We start from the raw sequence: 8,920 nt of genomic DNA on the forward strand, positions 1-8,920 counted from the left end.
GGGTGGGCTTGGATTCTGAGGTTGCATTTTGTTCCTTTTCGTCATTTTGTGTAGCACTGTCTTCTGCCCTTTGTTGTAGATCTTTTCTGTAGTTATAACCTTCACATGTACTGAAGTTCAGGTGGAGCTCTACAGAGTTTGGACTTATCCAGCTGCATCTGACTTAGGTCTGGCTCCTGTGCTCAGCTCCTTCCCACTGCGGACCAGGGCTAGGACTGGGTCTGGGGGTTCCCGGAACTCGTTAGAAATTCCTACTGAGTGGGAGGGGTGGGGGAGGTACGGGGGAGTGGTGGGGGGCAGCCTGAGGGGGTGGGAGAGGGTCCTGCCCATGCTGCACCTGGGCTGGGACTGGTCCCGCTGGTGCAGGGTAGCAGGAAGCTCTCCACACACTCACCGGACCTGGGCTAGGACTGAGTCTGGGGGTTCCTGGAAGTTGGCAGAAATTCCTACTTGGTGGGAGGGGTGGGGAGGTACGGCGGAGTGGTGGGGGGCATCCCGAGGGGGTAGGAGAGGGTGCGGCTCATGCTGTGCCTGGGCTGGGACTGGTCCCACCTGCGCAGGTTAGCAGGAAGCTCTCCACACACTCACTGGACCTGGGCTAGGACTGGGTCTGGGGGTTCCTGGAAGTCGGCAGAAATTCCTACCTGCTTATCTCTAGGGGAGGTATTAGTTGCATTCCTGTCCTCTTTTGTCTGGCCCTCAGTGGATGCACCTCCCCCAGAGTTGCAATGTATCCAATCTTCTGTACTGACTCCCTTAAGGGCCTACCTCTGACTGCCTATATTTCTACCTAATTTAGTTGGTCTATATTATTTTCTCCTCTGAAGAGGTACCCCTAACAGCCATGAGAGGGTAAAGGGAGATGATTGCTCTGGCTTCTGTAGGCTGAAAGGGGTCAACCTCTACAGAGAGGTCTATTTGAAGGCCACCAATTTATTTTTCTTTCTTTTTTCTTTTTTTGGTGGAACTAGGGATTGAACTCAGACCCTTGCACTTGCCAGGGAAGCTCTTATTCCACTGAGCCATCTCCCTGGCCCTGATACCAGGCATTCTTATCTTGAGTAGGCATACAGTTTTAAGTCTCTGTATTTCACTTTGGCTCTAGAGGGTAGGAAGTCCATATATAGTTGCAGAGAAATATCAAATAGCTCTTTTCAACATGTAAGGGTCAAACATCTTCCAGGGCTTAGGAATACATTTCAAGGGCCAGGGAAATGGCTCAGTAGAATAAGTGCTTGCCTGGCAAATGCATGGGCCTGAGTTCAATCCCTGGTTCCACCAAAATAAATAAATAAATAAATAAATAAATAAATAAATAAAGTAAAATTAAAAAAAATAAAGGAAGGAGGAATGCATTTCAAAGGAGTAAGAAAGTTTGACACTCAGTTCCCCATTTTTCTATCCAGTTACATTGGTGGAAGTCCTCCAAATGATATAGGGGAAAGATATGCCCAACCCACCAGATGTGCAACTGGAGTTCATGTTTTCTAAAATGAAAGAAGGAATGGTAGTGCTGCAGGCAACTAAGTTAGATAGAAATATTATAGGCAGTCAGATAGGGCTAGGCCCTGAAGGAGACAATATGGAAGACAAGGTGACTTTGCAACTTTGGAAGACACTCCTACTTCCCTAGGAACAGGCATCAGGGATTGACATTCTAAATAGGTATCAATCACCTTGAAAGACTCACTAACCCAACCCCCAATAGGAAGAGATCTTGTTCCATATTCATGCCACCTTGCTACTTGACTCCCTCATTTCTTCCCGGATTTAATCAATTTGACATGAACAATGGTGCCTGTGACCTTATTGGTTGACCATAGTTTTGTCCTACATCATGCCACCTAAGCAAGTTACCATGTTTTCCACTGTAGACCCTGTGTACCACATGGTTTTTGATAGGTTCTGGCTCTAGTATAAATTGCTAAAATCATTACTGCAGTTATCTAATATGGCTGACGCCCTTAAAATAAAGGCCCATCTTCCCAAGACCACCTTGCCCTTCTTCTCCAACTTAGCCCAGGGTACAATTTCCTTCCACCCTTCCCACCACTCAGGGAAGATCTCCAATCAGCTCTCTCAGATATATCTAGACATCACTGTAGGAGACACTTCCAGGTCCTTGTCTCGGTCCAAGAAGCCAATATTTGTAATCCTAAAGTTACGTTATTGGAAGAGACCCAGGGCCTCACCTGGCTTTTATTCAGTGGGGAGTGGCTTGAGGAGGATTGACTGAGAATTGTGGGAAGTAGGTGATCATTGTGAGCTGAGCTAGGTGGGTGTCCTAATTTTACCTCTGCCTTATGCAGAGAGGATATGCAGAGAGAGTAATCTGCATTATATAGTACCTAATGTTTTGGGAAGTCTGATGCTTCAGCTTTGATGTAGTCTTTCAAGCCCCAGGAAGTCATGGCCTCTATCTCAAGGCTCGATCCCAGCTGGCGGTGCAGAGCATTAGCTCTACTGTCCTGTCTCGACCGGGCTCACATTAAAGAGCAGCAGGTGTAGGTTACCAGGGAAACACGCATGCCACCTTCAGAGACTATCACCAGCACCTCAGCTGGACCAATATACATTGCTTAAGGCCAACTGAAGTATAAACAGAAGTCCTGGCCAGCTATGTACAGAACAATACGAGGAAATAGGGTCAGGCTTAGTCAAAATGGAGACAGCCGCTCTTCTTTCCAGGAGAGCCGCTCAGGTGGTCCTCCACACATCCCCTTCAAATCTACCCCTGGCTAAAGGCCGTAAAAACCTCAGCCTCCCTTCTTTTTTTTAATTTTTTTTAACATTTATTTATTGTGTGTGTGTGTGTGTGTGTGTGTGTGTGTGTCCAGCTCAGCCCACCAGGGGGCGCAGCTGGCTGGCATGTGGTGCTGGGGGATCGAACCGCAGTCCCTGTGCTTTGCCAAGCTTGTTCCAAGTAGGTGCTTTAGACCACTGAGCCATCTTTCCAGCCCCAGCCTCCCTTTTTTCAACTCCAGAGAATTTCTTATCTTCCCAAATTCTCTCCAGGTTCTCCAAGATAATGAAGCCCCTTTCCTTTTTTCTCTCTGCCTCTTTCTCTGCTGTGCTGGTAGCCTGAAAAAGCCATATCAGTTTTACTCTATAAAAATTCCTAGAGGGGCCAGGGAGATGGTTCAATGGAATAGGAACTTCACTGGCAAGTGCAAGGGCCTGAGTTCAATCCCCAGTTTAAAAAAAAATCCTAGAAATCCCAGATTCCTGAGACAATTTGCTTGGGTTCCCCTTCTGTTCCTCTCTTGAACAGGAGAAATATATATTTCCCCCAATAAATATATTCTGCTGTTCCTAAAATTCACTCTTCTGTTTTAGAGAGCATGAACTCATCCCAGGTATCTTTCAGGTTGGGAGTTTCATTCCCTTATATCACTAGGAGCAATGGAGGTTCATAGTAGAATCTAGTTATTGCAGGAAAGAGAGACAAAAGGGATCCCAAGCAAGTCACCACAATGTGCCTTTGAAGCTGCCAATGCTGGATCTAGGTGAACTGGAGGAATGACTTGTCACTGTCCTGAATGCTGTGCATCTGCCTCCTGACAAAACCAGGCTACTGAGGCAGTATGACAAAAAAAAATTGGGAATTGATTTGTGACCAAGAACAAATGTGGCTTTGTAGACATAGCCTAAAATAAGTTAGGCTAACTCTCAGCAGTTATTGTCAGGAATGAATCCAGGTCATGAATTATCCCCACACATACATTCAGAAGTTCAAAGCCTGTCTGGATCCAACTATGTAATGAGGAAGAAATTCAGAAGGCATGTTTAAGAATCTACACATTTGCTAAGAGAACTGGGAATTTCTTATTTTTAGTATTTATTGAGGGTGTTGGGGAGATAGCTCAGGGGTATAAACATCAGTCTTGCAAGCACAAGATCCCGAGTTTAATCCCTGATAATATAAGTAAACAAATAAATAAATATTGAGTGTTTTTGAAAAACATCTAAATTTCATCATTAATAGTTTTTTGGTGTACAAAGTCTAAAAAAGAAAGACAAAATAAATTTTATATGAACTACAATGAAAATAGAGTTCTAAAAAATTACTTACTTAAGTTATTACACCTAAGGCAATCTGTACATGTGACAGAGACATGTTCCATACATGTTTCACTTACATGGACAGCATATGCATTTTGCTTTTTCAACCTTCTTTTTTTCTTCTGTATTTTTTTCAAATTTTATTTATTAGTTTATTTATTTATTTTTGTGTGTGTGGCCAGCTCAGCCCACCAGGGGGTGGGGCTGGCTGGCATGTGGTGCTGGGGGATTGAACCGCGGTCCCTGTGCTTTGCTTAGCTTAGTTTGTTCTTCAGGTGCTTTAGACCACTGAGCCATCTCACCAGCCCTTTCTTCTGTATTTTAAGGAAGGTTCCACAGAGTGTTTGGGGTCTCATTACTAGATCAGACTTGTAGTCATCCATCTGTTTGCAGCCTCCCAAGAGCTGGGATTACAGGTGTGTGCCACAACACCCAGTCTCAGTTGCCATCTCAGTGAGCTCGGGGGCAGGGCTGGCATGGCATGCCCAGGGATTGAACCCCTTGCCCCTGTACCTGCTTGCAGGCACTTTAATCCACTGAGCTGTTTGGCCGGCCCTTTAACCTATTCATAGAACATATTTGACATCTCAGTGGTCTTGATTTTTCTTAATATATAGTGTGTAGTTAAAAGGAATATAAAACATCAATAAAATAACTATTCTTAATATGTATTATTCAATTAGAATAGATATAATTTTAATATCAGCTGTTTACTTGCTTACAAAATCTAAAGATAGCATCAAAAATAAAAGTCTAAGGGCCAGGGTTTGGGGAGATGGCTCAGAGGAATAAGCCCTTCCTTGACAAGCACAGTGGCCTGAGTTCAATTCCTGGTTCCACAAAAAACAAAACAAAGCAAAAAACCCCAACCCCCTCCCATAAACAAAAGTCTGCTGAAGAAATAAGCTTTGCTTCTACTGTTACACCCAAGACTGTCTTCACACATGACAACAGCATGTTCCATACACAATTATCACTTATACTGAAGGCAGGTATGTCTTCTTTTCCTGTCCTTTGGTACCAAGAATCAAACTCATGACCTTGCTACTATCAGGCAGGAGTGTACACTGCTGAGCTATCTTCTGTGTCCTACTGTCCTTCCTTGTAGGGCACAAGTGACAACACTTCTGTTTTCCTATTGTCATAGTAGGTCTCGTGTTGCTGCACCTGCCTGTTCCTCTGTCACCTCACCAGTGTGGTCCACAATGTGTAAATGTGTTCTTTCTGTATTACTGTTGTAGGCAGCTAAGTAGATAGAAATATTATAGGCAGTCAGACAGGGCTAGGTGTTGTATGGTATTGGTCACAGCTGAAAGAAACAATGAGAAGACCAGATTAATATAGTTTTAGAGGTCTCAGTAGATTAGTCCCTGTCTAAGTGAGCCCTGTGCCATGGAAATTTCTCACATTTACTAAGGGCTACAAACAGGCTAAGGAATGTGCACAACTAATTTGGGTAACTGAGCTGTTATTTTTATCCCTTCCAGCAATCACCAAACTTTTTTTTCTGTGGAATTGGGGATTGAACTCAGGCCTTGTGCTTGCCAGGGAAGCACTTATTCCACTGAGCCATTTCCCCAGACCCCACACCAAACTTTTTTTTTTTGGAACCAGGGATTGAACTCAGGCCCTTGTGCTTGCCAGGGAAGCACTTATTTTACTGAGCTATCTCCCCGGCCCACCAGACTCTTTAGTTTACATATCACTAGTTGGTAACTTCCCAGGTAAAGGTACAAAGAACAGCTGAAGCACGGCCTCCAGGAATCTGTTATCCTGTCTCCAGCATGCTGGAATTACAAGGGGCCAGTTTTATTAGGCTCTGTTCCTTGTTCCTGGCTCCCTCAGGAGCGAAAGCCTCTGACTCATATCAGTGCAGCTGGGCCCTTAAGGAGACAAAAGAGAAGACAAGATGACTTCCCAACTTTGAAAGAGACAGACACTCCCACTGTGGGCCAGATCTCAAAACAAGAGTAAACAAATGCAGCCACATACTTCACTAGGGGTGGACATCAGGGATTGATATTCTAAATAGGTATCATTCAACTAGAAAGAGCCAAAAGAGTCACTAACCCAAACACCAACTGGAAGAGACCCTGTTCCATATTCATGTCTGTTTGCTGCATGGCTTGCTTGTTCATTTGGTCCTGGATTTAATCAATTTGACCTGAGCAATGGTGCTTGTAATCTTATTGTTTCACCACAGTTTTGTCTCACCTCATCCCCACCTAAGTGAATTCTCATGTTTTCCACCTTAGACCCACCTCACCACACGGTTTCACTTTATAAAAATCCCTGGAAGAGAGCTTCTGGCAACCCTCTGTCCTTCTGTCCTCTCAGACAGAAGCTTTCTTCCCCTCAATAAATATTCTGCTTTGAACCTCCATTTGTTCCTAAAATTCATTCTTTGGTTTTAGAGAACACGTGCTCTTTGCAGGTACCTTTCAGGTTGGAAGTTTCATTCCCCTATATCATTACTTCCTGCCAGCTCCTCATAAGATCTCATCACCTTGGAATGCAGGCAGAGGCTGATGTACAGCACAACTCTGGGGCCACCACAGAGCACAGCTCTAGATTTGCAGGGAGGCTGTTTTGGATATTGGGTGTTATGTGTGCTGGCTAAGGGCTCTACCACTGAGATTCTCCCGAGGCCTTTTCTATTTATTAATTATTATTATTATTTTTAGGTGTGTTTGTGTGTGTGTGTGTGTGTGTGTGTGTGTGTGTGTGTGTGTGTTTAGGGAAGGGTCTACAGAGTGTTCAGAGTCTCACTACTAGATTGGACTCTTAGTGATCCACCTGTTTACAGCATCCCAAGAGCTGGGATTACAGGCAGATGCCACTATGCCCAGTTTCAGCACTCCATGGTGGCGGGGCCAGCAGGGCTGGCAGGGCTGGCCTGGGGATCAAATACCTGGCCTCTGCACCTGCTTGTAAGTTTTTTAATTCGCTGAGCTATTTGGCCGGCCCTGCCAAGACCCTTTCTAAATTTCAGTTTCTGAGATGAAGTCTTGCTGACTTGTAGTCCTTGTGCCTCAGCCTCCCAAGGTGCTTGGACAAAAGGCATGTGCCTCCTCAACCTGGAGGCTGGGCCTCACCTCTGCCCTACTCAGTCACTTCTGGCTTTCTCATCATTTGTTCATCTGTTCATCTGCAGTGGTAGTTTTTTCAGGTCTGTTTTCTTTACACCAATCAATGCAAGCTGAAGAAAAGGAGAAACCCTTGGGACTATGCCATCCCAGGGGCCCCTGCCTCAGCAACCCTGGCCCAAGCCTCAGATAGCCAGGCCTCAGGTCAGCACATGGATGGGGGTGTGTGGTTTTGTGGAGCATCAAAGTGCTGGGAATTTCTTTAAGAACAAATCATGCTAGTTGTATAAGAGATACTTTCAATGAAGAAAACAAAGGACTTGATGCTCTAGTAGTATACCTATTGCTTGTGCAGTATGCAATAGCTTTTGAATTTCAAAGTGTGAAGCATGCAGAATTCACTGGACAAATCAAAACCCTGGAATAGATCCATCAAGGACTTGCACAGAGGGAGCAGTCTTCCTTCACCTGGGGACAACAGTGTGTCCCTCTCATGTAGACTCTCTGCACTGCAATATCATAGTTTGCCAAGTAGAAGAAACCTGAAAACTTCTAGATTGGTGAGTAAGAAAGATTATGTTCACATCTGCATTACAGGTTTATGTGTGCCATCATGAATTGTCAGAATGCTTTTTTCTTTTTTTTCCTCTTTTTGGCAGAGTTGGGGATTGAATTGCGCTGGCCAGGCAAGTGCTTATTCTACTGAGCTATCTCCCCGGCTCCCAGAATGGTTTCAACATGTTCATGTGTCATCCACATGCTGTCAGTGAGATAGCTCTAAGGTTAAGCAAGAATCCTAGGATGAAAACCCTTGTCTTGGAGCTTTTGGCAGCCATTAGTATTGCTAGAAGTGGGTGTGAAATCATTTTATCAGATTTTGATAACTTCAAGGAGGTTTATGGAGAAAAACAGTGCTTTGAGAAGTTAATGGAACATTTCCAGAATGAAGACAATAGCACAGGTTCTATGGTGGCTTCTGTAAAATTTATTTATTTATTCTTTTGGTGGAACTGGGGATTGAACTCAGGCCATTGCACTTGCCAGGGAAGCACTTATTCCACTGAGCCATCTCCCTGGCCCCTTGCAAAATTTATTAATATTGTGGTCCACTCAGTTGAAGACTTGAACTTCCCCCAATATGAATTTACCAAGTTAGGCCTGGATATATACTTGGACAAATTGAACCAGACAGTGACAAGCTTCAAGTGCAGGCCTACATGTATAGCATATTTGATGCAGGAATACTGCTGTAAGATGCAGAAACCAAGAATGCAGGCTTACAGAGTGAAAGAACACACCTCTCATTTACCTGAATAGGCTGAAGATATACAGAATGAAGCCATGTCCAAGATTGTGATACTAGAGAAGGAACTTATGCAGGGGAACAAGGAACTGTATGTTGTCTGAGAAATGTACAGCTATACAAACACCCAAGTGCACACAGTAAGAGAAATGGTCAAAGAGAAAGAAGACATCATTGAAAAACAGTCTCACCTGGGCTGGGGATACAGCTCAGTAGTTTAAGCACATGGCTGGTAATTGCAAGGACACAGGTTTGATCCCTGGTATCACATGCCACACCTGCCATGAAAACTGGGTGTGGTGGTATATGCCTGCAATCTCATTGCTGGGGAGGCTGAGACAGGAAGATTACTCTTAGTATGAGCTACATAGTGACACCCTGTACCAAATAAGTAAGTAAATAAATAAATAAATAAGAGATTTTTAAAAAGACACAGTCTACTCTGGGGAAAAAGAAAAGATTTATGAAC

At 44.2% G+C, this 8,920-nt stretch overlaps 1 pseudogene; it reads left to right on the forward strand.

The window, feature by feature from the left end:
* Positions 1 to 8,672, forward strand: part of LOC101563649 — a 32,597-nt pseudogene extending 23,925 nt beyond the window's left edge.
* The last annotated feature ends 248 nt before the right edge of the window (positions 8,673 to 8,920 follow it).

The sequence above is a fragment of the Octodon degus genome, unplaced genomic scaffold (genome assembly GCF_000260255.1).
Source record: "Octodon degus isolate 3935 unplaced genomic scaffold, OctDeg1.0 scaffold00322, whole genome shotgun sequence".
Classification (NCBI taxonomy): Eukaryota; Metazoa; Chordata; class Mammalia; order Rodentia; family Octodontidae; genus Octodon; species Octodon degus.